Here is a 10,524-nt window from a genome sequence, read left to right as displayed (position 1 = left end):
GCCCACCTAACCTATACTAACCCACTATCCTCCATATACCTATCCAATGCCTGCTTAAATGCCCATAAAGAGGGAGAGTCCACCACTGCTACTGGCAGGGCATTCCATGAACTTACGACTCGCTGAGTGAAGAACCTACCCCTAACTTCAGTCCTATATCTACCCCCCCTTAATTTAAAGCTATGCCCCCTTGTAATACCCGACTCCATACGCGGGAAAAGGTTCACACTGTCAACCCTATCTAACCCCCTAATCATCTTGTAGTTCCGGAGTACTGAGGTCATGTTGCAGTTGTATAAGACTCTGGTGCGTCCGCATCTGGAGTATTGTGTGCAGTTTTGGTCGCCATACTATAGGAAGGATGTGGAGGCACTGGAACGGGTGCAGAGGAGGTTCACCAGGATGTTGCCTGGTATGGTAGAAAGATCGTATGAGGAAAGGCTGAGGCACTTGGGGTTGTTTTCATTGGAGAAAAGAAGGTTTAGGGGTGACTTGATAGAGGTGTACAAGATGATTAGGGGTTTAGATAGGGTCGACAGTGAGAATCTTTTTCCAAGGGGGCATAGCTTTAAATTAAGCGGGGGTAGGTATAGGACAGATGTTAGGGGTAGGTTCTTTACTCAGCGAGTCGTGAGTTCATGGAATGCCCTGCCAGTAGCAGTGGTGGATTCTCCCTCATTATGGGCATTTAAGCAGGCATTGGATAGGCATATGGAGGATAGTGGGCTAGTGTAGGTTAGGTGGGCTTGGATCGGCGCAACATCGAGGGCCGAAGGGCCTGTACTGCGCTGTATTCTTCTATGTTCTATGTTTCAGGCTCACCTTGTTAGACACGTGAACGGGAGGCGGAACGGCGGGACTGAAACCACGTCTGGGCAACAAGTAGCACGTCCAAACAAGGAGTAGGAATCGGCACAGGCTCGCTGGGCCCTGTGTTATCGACCCGACGTGCCAAAGTCTCCGGCCACGTGTATAACTTTGGTGAATTTCTGCAAATACCTTGTAGACGGGGCTGTGACAGGGACCTTATTGGGGTGTTGACGATAATGAGGGCCACGGAGGGCATTTTTGCTGAGTTTGCAGATGGCACAAAGATAGCGAGAGGGACAGGTAGTTTTGAGGAAACGGGCAGGCTGCAGAAGGGCGTGGAGATGAAGGGCGAGTGGGGAAAGAAGTGACCAAGTGTGCGGTTTTGCACTTTGGTAGCAAGAACAATCGGGTAGACGATTTTCTGAACGAGGGAAAGGCTTTGCAAATCTGAAGCGCAGAGGGTCTTGGGAGTCTTAGTTCCAGGTTGTTTCATGATTAACATGCAGGTTCATCCGATGGTTCGGAAGGCAAATGCAGTGTCGGCATTCATTTCAAGCGGGCGAGAAAAAAGGAGCAGAGACGTGCTGCTGAGGCTGCATCAGGCTCTGGTCTGACCACAGGTGGAATATCGGGAGCAGTTTTGTGCCCTGTACCAAAGGAAGGGATGCGCTGGTGTTGGAGGGAGTCTAGAGAAGGTTTACAAGCGTGTTCCCCCTGGGGCTGAAGGGTTTGTCACACGAGGTCTCTGGGTCTATACCCGATGGTGTTTCGAAAGGTAAGGCGGGATCTGACTGAACCTTACAGGCTACTGGGAGGCCTGGTCAGAGTGGATGTGAAGAAGATTAGATTAGATTACATTACATTACAGTGTGGAAACAGGCCCTTCGACCCAACAAGTCCACACCGACCCGCCGAAGCGCAACCCACCCATACCCCTACATTTGCCCCTTACCTAACACTACGGGCAATTTAGCATGGCCAATTCACCTGACCTGCACATCTTTGGACTGTGGGAGGAAACCGGAGCACCCGGAGGAAACCCACGCAGGCACGGGGAGAACGTGCAAACTCCACACAGTCAGTCGCCTGAGGCGGGAATTGAACCCGATGATCCCACTAGTAGGCGAGACGAGGACCTGGAAGTACAGCCTCAGGGTGAAGGGTCGTCCCTTCAGGCTGAGATGAGGTTGCATTTAAGACAGAGATAGAGAGGTTCTTGATTATAAGGGGATCAAGGGTTGTGGGGAGAGGGCAGGAGAATCGGGGTTGAGAAACCTGTGAGCCACGACCGAATGGCGGAGCGTGGGCCGAATGGCCCGATTCTGCTCCTACGTCTTATGGGCCGTCAGACCTTCCGTGGTCTTGCGGTCATGACAGAAAGCAGTTGTTTCCCAGAGGGTGGCGGCGGTCTGGAATGCACTGCTTGGGAGGGTAGCGAGGCGGGGAACCTCAAAACCTTGAAAAACTACTTGGATGAGCACTGGAAATGTCATAACCTTTCCTGGCTACGGACCAAGTGCTGGAAAGTGGGACTAGAGCAGACTTAGAGTAGCTTTGTCAGTGCGGACTCGGAGGGCCAAAGGGCCTCTTCTGTACTGTGTGACTGTGTGGGGAAGCTTTCTGATTCCCATCTGTTGATTGAGGCCGCCCCATTGATGCTTCCTGATGCGGAGCAGCCGGCTGGATCCAAGTGCGCATTGAAGGTGAGAGGGTGGCAGAGAGCTTCGGAGCCTCCGTCCGTTTGGTTCAGGTTTCGTCTCGTCCTGATGCAAGCATCGATGTACGTGCTCAGTGGCTACCAATAGAGTGAAGGTGCAGTTGATCACTGACTCCACGCGTGGTGCTGCAGGTTGTAATGTCTAGACGAAAACAGAACTCGCTGCACCCTTCGGGAGAAGGGTCACTGGACTCGAAAAAGCGTTAATTCTGCTTTTTCCCCACAGATGCTGAGGTTTTGCTTACTGGGTGTTTTGCTTTATTTTGCATTTTAGACCTTGCTTTTTGATTGCACAGCCACTATCAAACCATTAGCTTGCTGTTAGCGCTGCAATTAGCACTCTTGAATCTTGATTTGCAATTCTAAGGAAGCAGACCGAATTGGAATGTTTGGAGCCGAACCAATAAAGGCTGATTTGCTGTAAATTGATCTTCACATCCCCGCCCCGTCGTGCTATTCATTTGCACGAGGTGGGTTGGGGGATGGGAGTTCACACTTTCCAAGACAAGATGGATTAGTCTGTAAGAGGTACTGTTCGTAAAGGTGAGCGAGCCGAGATTTCCTGACAGTGAGATTTTTCGGTCAGAATTCGAACCTGCTCCAATCATTTGCCTTGTGGGGAGGCAGGGATTTTTCACATTGGTAACAACTGAGATTTTTAGAACGTCGAACAGAGCAGCGCAACAACAGGCCCTTCGGCAACTGTGAGAAACAAAACTCACTCACAATTCAGCCTGAGACAAAGCCTTGGAAACAAGAACATTTAATTCTTTACGGCCTTGCAAGAACAGGCGTTTTGCTCAAGCAATCAGGCTAGCAAAAGCGCGCGAAAACAAAACATGTAAGCATTCTTATTCAGTTTGCAAGTTGCGGAATCACGCCTCCCTTTTCCCATCCTATCATAAGCCGATTACCTCACTCGTTTTTCTCTAATTTTCCTTATCTGACTACCCTGCTGTCCTTGTCCTTGTCTGTTACAGCCTGTCTGCTATTTTATCCAGTTCCCCTTATCATACTATAAGCTTATTGTGAAATGCCCCTACTGCTACTTTTGTGGTCAGCTACAACACTTTAAAGTTATTTCTTAGTTTACAACTATTTCTTAAACAAAAACCTCTATATTCGTTAAAATCTTAGCCTTAAGTATGCTGCAAGAATCCCGCGACCGTTTGTGTAATGTTCCCCTTCCCCTCCCCCCACAACACCCCGTCACCCATCTGCAAAAACAACATCTCTAACTGCATTTCTAATCTCCCACAAACTGTCAGGGACATTTAAGCTACTGCTCGGCGAGCACACGCTGGACGGCAGTAAATTGAGGGGTGTGTAGGTTAGGTTGATCTTAGATTAAGAAAACTGCTCGGCACGACATCGTGGGCCGAAGGGCCTGTACTGTGCAATGTTCTAACTGCAGGCACATCCACACACATCAAAGACATGGAGGGCTCGGCTGAATCTATTGCTTTCTTCTCTACGTGTCACGTTTCATCGAGGTAGCGTCCTAGGCCCAAGCATCTTCAGCGAGTGGTGAGAATATGCAGTGCACTGCCTGAGAGAGAGGGTGCTGGAGGCAGATTCAATGGTGACTTTGGTCGGAGGGTCGGATACTTATCTGAAGAGAGAATATTTGCTGCAGGGCGAGTGGGACTGGGGAAGTTGCTCGTGCAGAGAGCTGATGCAGACATGACAGGCTGAATGTATCATTCAATGCGTGCAGTTCTGCAGTTGGTTACCGCCTCCTCAAAAACGCTGTGCTGGTCACGTGAGAAGTCACGTAAGCTTAGCCCTGACCCACTTGATTGGTGAGATACTGACGATCTCTACATGACCATGAGACAGTGGTTCACTGACAGGGGAAAAAAAGCAACTGCTGTAAACGGACCTGCTGCTCTCGTTAGAAATCCTGGGAGGACTACGGCGACAGGGAAACTGTCAGCAGTGATCTACAAGTCTTTGAACAGAATCAAGCTGATTGAAAACATGGAGGACAAATGGGACTTGAGGCAGTCCGCGGTATTGTAGTTATCGCTTCTCGGCCTTTTGGCTAAGATCAAGTGTAGTATCTGTTCTTATCAGTTTAATATCTGATACGTCCCTTATCTGGGGACCATATATTAAATTGATTTTTGGAGCAGGGAGATGGAATAGGGGCTTGCTCCGTCCACTCCACGCATCGACCTGGTATTGCAGTACCTCCGGGAACGGTGCACCCCTCATCTATAAATCTAAAAACAGCTTCATGTTTATAACTCAGGCTTTCGGTGCTTTGTGTCTGCTGGATGGGTTTGAGTACCAAGTGCTTCATTTCTCACACCTCACATCCAACCGGGCGTGAGTCGATTCAAACTCGTCTGTTCTAAGGTGGCTGCTCAGCTCCCGCTCCCTATCCTTCTCTCGCCATCTCTGTCTCTTGCGCACCTTGACACTTGCTCTCAATGTCATCCCCTCAGACCCCTGCTGCGTGCTGCACCTTCCCGCCAACGCCGGGCCCCGATCACACCACATGGTGTCAGAATTTGGGAGTCGCAGCAACCGTAGCTGCCCACCAGCTTTTCTTACTCGCGAGCGACATTTCAGAAAAACAAGAGAAGGTCAACTGTGCTACGTTGCTGCATGCTGCTGGGGATGAAGCTATCTCGGGGTTCAGTCGTTTTGATTTTGATGACTTGAAAGAGAGATTTCGAGAACACTGTGAGCTAGGACAAAAATCATCGGGACGTATTTAAGGCACATGCTTTTCATCAGACTGCAAGGGCAGGCGGAATCGATAGGTACGTATGTGACTGACCGGAAAAACGAGGCAAAGGACTGTGAGTTTCAGCCATTTTCCGATTCACTGAGCCGCGACAGAATCGTGTGTGCTATCACGAATGACTGAGTCAGAGGCAGGTTACTCAGAGAGTCAATTCTCACTGGGAAAAGCAAAGAGACAGCACTAACTCGACAACAGCACGTGAGAAAACGTAGAACAAACAAACCAATGTTTGCTGACCGGAACTGGCCTGGAAAGATAATAAGGCAGGTAGGAGCACTGCAGATTATCCGGCACCTGGGCTGTGTACGCAGGGACTGGCACAACACCCCCTTGCCTTCTTTTGCACTTAGAATGCTGCCAGTTCTGGCTGAGGCAGCAAAGTCAGTCTCACACAAGCAGCGTGTGCCAGCTGTCTGTGACAACAAATTCCAAAGACTCACAACCCTCTGAGAGAAGACGTTTCTCCTGATCTCACTCTTAAATTGGTGCCTCTTTATTCTGTTCAGTTCTAGACACTCCCATGAGGGAAAATGTCCTCTCAGCATTTACCCTGTCGAGCCACGTAAGAATCCAATATGTTTCAATAAGATTGTGTCTCATTCATTTAAACTCAGGATCTACACTCATCTGGAGGTAGGGTTTACCGGGCTCAGTTTTACTGAAAAGCTGACCTCCGGCTAGTTCAGCAAATAGGTCGTTGAGCAAAGGGAAAGGAAACCGCCTAGCACACACCAGCAGGTGAACTGTTGCAGCATGATATTGCGGCTCCGGCACTCAATCCCTCTACCAATGAAACCTAACAGCCTTCTTAACAGCACTATCCACTTGGGTGGCAACTTTCAGGGATCTATGTACATGGGACTCCAAGATCCCTCTGCACATCCACACTACCAAGAATCTTTCCATCGACCCAGTACTCTGCCTTCCTGTTATTCTTCCCAAAGTGCATCACCTCACATTTAGCTGCATTGAACTCCATTTGCCACCTCTCAGCCCAATTCTGCAGTTTATCCAAGTACCCCTGCAACCTGTAACATTCTTCCACACTGACCACGACTCCACCGACTTTAGCGTCGTCTGCAAATTTGCTAATCCATCCACCTATGTTATGCCTGCATCTAAGTCATTTATAAAAATGACAAACAGCAGTGGTCCCAAAACAGACCCTTGTGGCACACCACTAGTAACCGGACTCCAGGCTGAATATTTTCCATCAACCACCACCCGCTGCCTTCTTTCAGAAAGCCAGTTTCTAAGCCAAGCTGCTAAATCACCCTCAGTTCCATGCCTCTGCATTTTCTCCAACAGCCTACCACGTGGAACCTTATCAAAGGCTCCCGGCGTCCTGCTTCTCTATCCCATTGAAAACAATAGCGTGCTTCTTTAGAATTCTTGATCAGTCACTCTCAGAATCTTGACAAGTGATTGCCTTCGGCCCAGTTGAGTTTGATTCTGTCCAACCACATTCTTGCCCATAAAGCTCTAAGATTTCCTTTGTTGACGCGCAGGCTGTGTCTTCAGACTGACCGTATAACTGAACGTTCCCACCGTGAAAGCACCTGTGTGTGTTCCTCGCTCAGTTTCTGAAGGTTGCAGTGCAACGTGACTCAGCCGTATCAATGAAACCGGTGTCCACCTCCATTCTTACCGGTTTGCCGTTCAGTAAGGGAGCGACCGGGGCGTCGGCAGCTATCGCCAGTATCTGTAACAACAACACCTCATTGGTTTGTGCGCCTGGGCTTTTGTCTTCTTGCCCTTTTTGTACCATTTAGGATTTCTTCCTGTACTTTCGCTGCAGGTTATTGGTACTTTCTCCCCCGAGCGCACCCACTTAATATATTCTTTTTTAATGCTGCAGTTTCTGCACACAGCTTCTTTCCAGCAGCAATTTGCTGCTGCCTGACATGTGTTTCCACAGCAATGGCAGTTTTGTGTCTGCGTTGGTGCTTGTCCCTGGGCCACCATTTTGTGAACTCTCAGCCACCATTTTGTGAGGTGTTGACCTTCCTTGGCTGCGAGTTCCATCACGGTTGCCATTCCCAGCACTTTCATTTAAGTGTAGTCACCTTTGCGTCAGTAATCTCTTCTGGATCGCTTCACATCTTACGGCAGGCTGCTACAAAAGGTAGAGTCTCGTGGGATCTGAGGTGAGTCGGCTAGCTGGATACAAAACCGACTCGGGGCGCATTTTTCGGAAAGGAGATCAGTAACTAGTGGCGTCCCGCAGGGCTCAGTGCTAGGACCTTTGTTGTTTGTGACGTGTAAATAAATGATCTGTATAAAGAGCTGTACAAAACTCCAGTTAGGCTACAATTGGGATATCGCGCGCAATGCTGTTCGGCACACTACCAGAAGGACGTGGATGCTTTGGAGAGGGTGCAGAGAAGGTTTGCCAGCACGTTGCCTGCCCTGGAGCGCTTCTGCTGTGAGGAGAGGTTGAATAAACTTGGATTGTTGTCACTGCAAAGACGGAAGCCGAGGGGCGACCTGATAGAGGTCGACAGCATACTGAGAGGCATCGAAAGGGTGGGGTGGTGAGTCAGTGGGTACAGGTTCACGGTGAGAGGGGGAAAGTGAGAAGGGAAAAGTGCGGGGAAAGGTTTTCACACAGAGGATGGTGGGTGCCTGGAACGCGTTGCCAGTCGAAGCGCTGGAAGCAGGCACATTAGGAACGTGGGTTGGTACATTAGGAACTTGCAGCGTGGGTTGGTACCTGGGACTTCGATGTTGTGGCTATTACGGAGACATGGGTAGAACAGGGACAGGATTGGCTGTTGCAGGTTCCAGGGTTTAAATGTTTTAGTAGGGTCAGAGGTGGGGGTAAAAGAGGGGGAGGTGTGGCATTGCTTGTCAAAGATAGTATTACAGCTGTGGAAAGGACGATGGATGAAGACTCGCCGTCTGAGGTAGTTTGGGCTGAGGTTAGGAATAGGAAAGGTGAGCTCACCCTGTTAGTAATTTTTTACAGGCCTCCTAATAGTCCTAGAATCGTGGAAGAAAGGATTGCGAGGATGATTCAAGAGAAGAGTGAAAGTAATAGGGTGGTTGTTATGGGGGACTTTAACTTTCCTGATATTGATTGGGAAAGCTATAGCTCAAGTTCGTTAGATGGGTCAGTGTTTGTCCAATGTGTGTAGGAGGGTTTCCTGACACAATATGTAGATAGTTGAAACTTTATTGCTGGAACAGCACAGCAGGTCAGGCAGCATCCAGGGAACAGGAGATTCGACGTTTCGGGCACAGGCCCTTCTTCAGGAAGGGCCTGTGCCCGAAACGTCGAATCTCCTGTTCCCTGGATGCTGCCTGACCTGCTGTGCTGTTCCAGCAATAAAGTTTCAACTTTGATCTCCAGCATCTGCAGACCTCACTTTCTCCACAATATGTAGATAGGCCAACAAGAGGTGGAAAAGTAAGCTTCAAGACAAGGGCGTAACTGATATGTGGAGCTTGTTCAAGGAGCAACTATTGAGTGTCCTTGATAAGTATGTACCCGTCAGGCAGGGAGGAAAGGGTCGTGTGAGGGAGCCGTGGTTTAATAAGGAATTGGAATCCCTTGTTAAATGGAAGAGGGCGGCCTATGTAAAGATGAGGCGTGAAGGTTCAATTGGGGCGATTGAGAGTTATAAGGTAGCCAGGAAGGACCTGAAGAGAGAGCTAAGAGCAGCAAGGAGGGGACATGAAAGGGCCTTAGTTGGTAGGATTAGGGAAAACCCTAAGGCTTTCTATAGGTATGTCAGGAATAAAAGAATGACTAGGGTAGGAATAGGTCCAGTCAAGGATAGTAGTGGGAAGTTGCGTGTGGAGGCTGAAGAGATTGGGGAGACATTGAATGAATACTTTTCGTCAGTATTCAATCAGGAACAGGACATTGTTGTCAATGTGAGTACTGAGTCACAATTAAGTAGAATGGATGGCTTTGAGGTATGTAGAGAAGAGGTGTTGGAAATTCTGGAAAGGGTGAAAATAGATAAGTCCCCTGGGCCTGATGGCATTTATCCTAGGATTCTCCGGGAAGCAAGGGAGGAGATTGCAGAGCCATTGGCCTTGATTTTTATGTCCTCGTTGTCTACAGGAGTAGTGCCAGAAGATTGGAGGCTAGCAAATGTGGTTCCCTTGTTCAAGAAGGGGAGTAGGGATAACCCTAGTAACTATTGGCTGGTGAGTCTCACTTCTGTTGTGGGCAAAATCTTAGAGAGAATTCTAAGGGATAGGATTTATGAACATCTGGATAGGAATAATGTGATCAAGGATAGTCAGCATGGTTTTGTGAAGGGCAGGTCGTGCCTCACAAACCTTATTGAATTCTTTGAGAAGGTGACTAAGGAGGTGGACGAGGGGAAAGCGGTAGATGTGGTGTATATGGATTTTAGTAAGGCGTTTGATAAGGTTCCCCATGGTGGACTACTGCAAAAAATACGGAGGTATGGCATTGAGGGTGAGTTGGAGGTTTGGATTAGGAGTTGGCTGGCTGGAAGAAGACAGAGGGTAGTAGTTGATGGCAAAGGTTCATCTTGGAGTGCCGTCACTAGCGGTGTTCCGCAAGGATCTGTTTTGGGACCATTGCTGTTTGTCATTTTTATAAATGACCTGGAGGAGGGGTTAGAAGGTTGGGTGAGCAAGTTTGCGGATGATACGAAAGTCGGAGGAGTTGCAGACAGTGAGGAAGGATGTGGCAGGTTACAGCGGGATATAGATAAGCTGCAGAACTGGGCAGAAAGGTGGCAAATGGCGTTCAATGTAGCTAAGTGTGAGGTGATTCACTTTCGTAAGAGTAATAAAAAGATGGGGGACTGGGCTAATGGACGGATACTTGGTAGTGTGGATGAGCAGAGGGATCTTGGTGTCCATGTACACAGATCTTTGAAAGTTGCCACCCAGGTAAATAGTGCGGTGAAGAAGGCATATGGCGTACTGGCTTTTATTGGTAGAGGAATTGAGTTAGAACATAGAAGAATACAGCGCAGTACAGGCCCTTTGGCCCTCGATGTTGCGCCGATCCAAGCCCACCTAACCTATACTAACCCACTATCCTCCATATACCTATCCAATGCCTGCTTAAATGCCCATAAAGAGGGAGAGTCCACCACTGCTACTGGCAGGGCATTCCATGAACTTACGACTCGCTGAGTGAAGAACCTACCCCTAACTTCAGTCCTATATCTACCCCCCCTTAATTTAAAGCTATGCCCCCTTGTAATACCCGACTCCATACGCGGGAAAAGGTTCACACTGTCAACCCTAT

The 10,524-nt window shown here is 48.8% G+C and overlaps 1 non-coding gene across 1 annotated transcript; it reads left to right on the top strand.

The window, feature by feature from the left end:
* Positions 1-4,551: 4,551 nt before the first annotated feature.
* On the top strand, positions 4,552-4,742 carry LOC148146841 (U2 spliceosomal RNA). The gene has a single exon (XR_015760516.1). It is a non-coding gene; the product is annotated as a U2 spliceosomal RNA (small nuclear RNA).
* Positions 4,743-10,524: the final 5,782 nt, after the last annotated feature.

Source organism: Chiloscyllium plagiosum, unplaced genomic scaffold, assembly GCF_037043375.1.
Source record: "Chiloscyllium plagiosum isolate Xiang-an unplaced genomic scaffold, Cpla_swu_hap1 HiC_scaffold_19, whole genome shotgun sequence".
In the NCBI taxonomy this organism is placed as follows: Eukaryota; Metazoa; Chordata; class Chondrichthyes; order Orectolobiformes; family Hemiscylliidae; genus Chiloscyllium; species Chiloscyllium plagiosum.
Note: the sequence above shows the minus strand (reverse complement) of the source record. Positions and strands in the feature narration are given on the sequence as shown.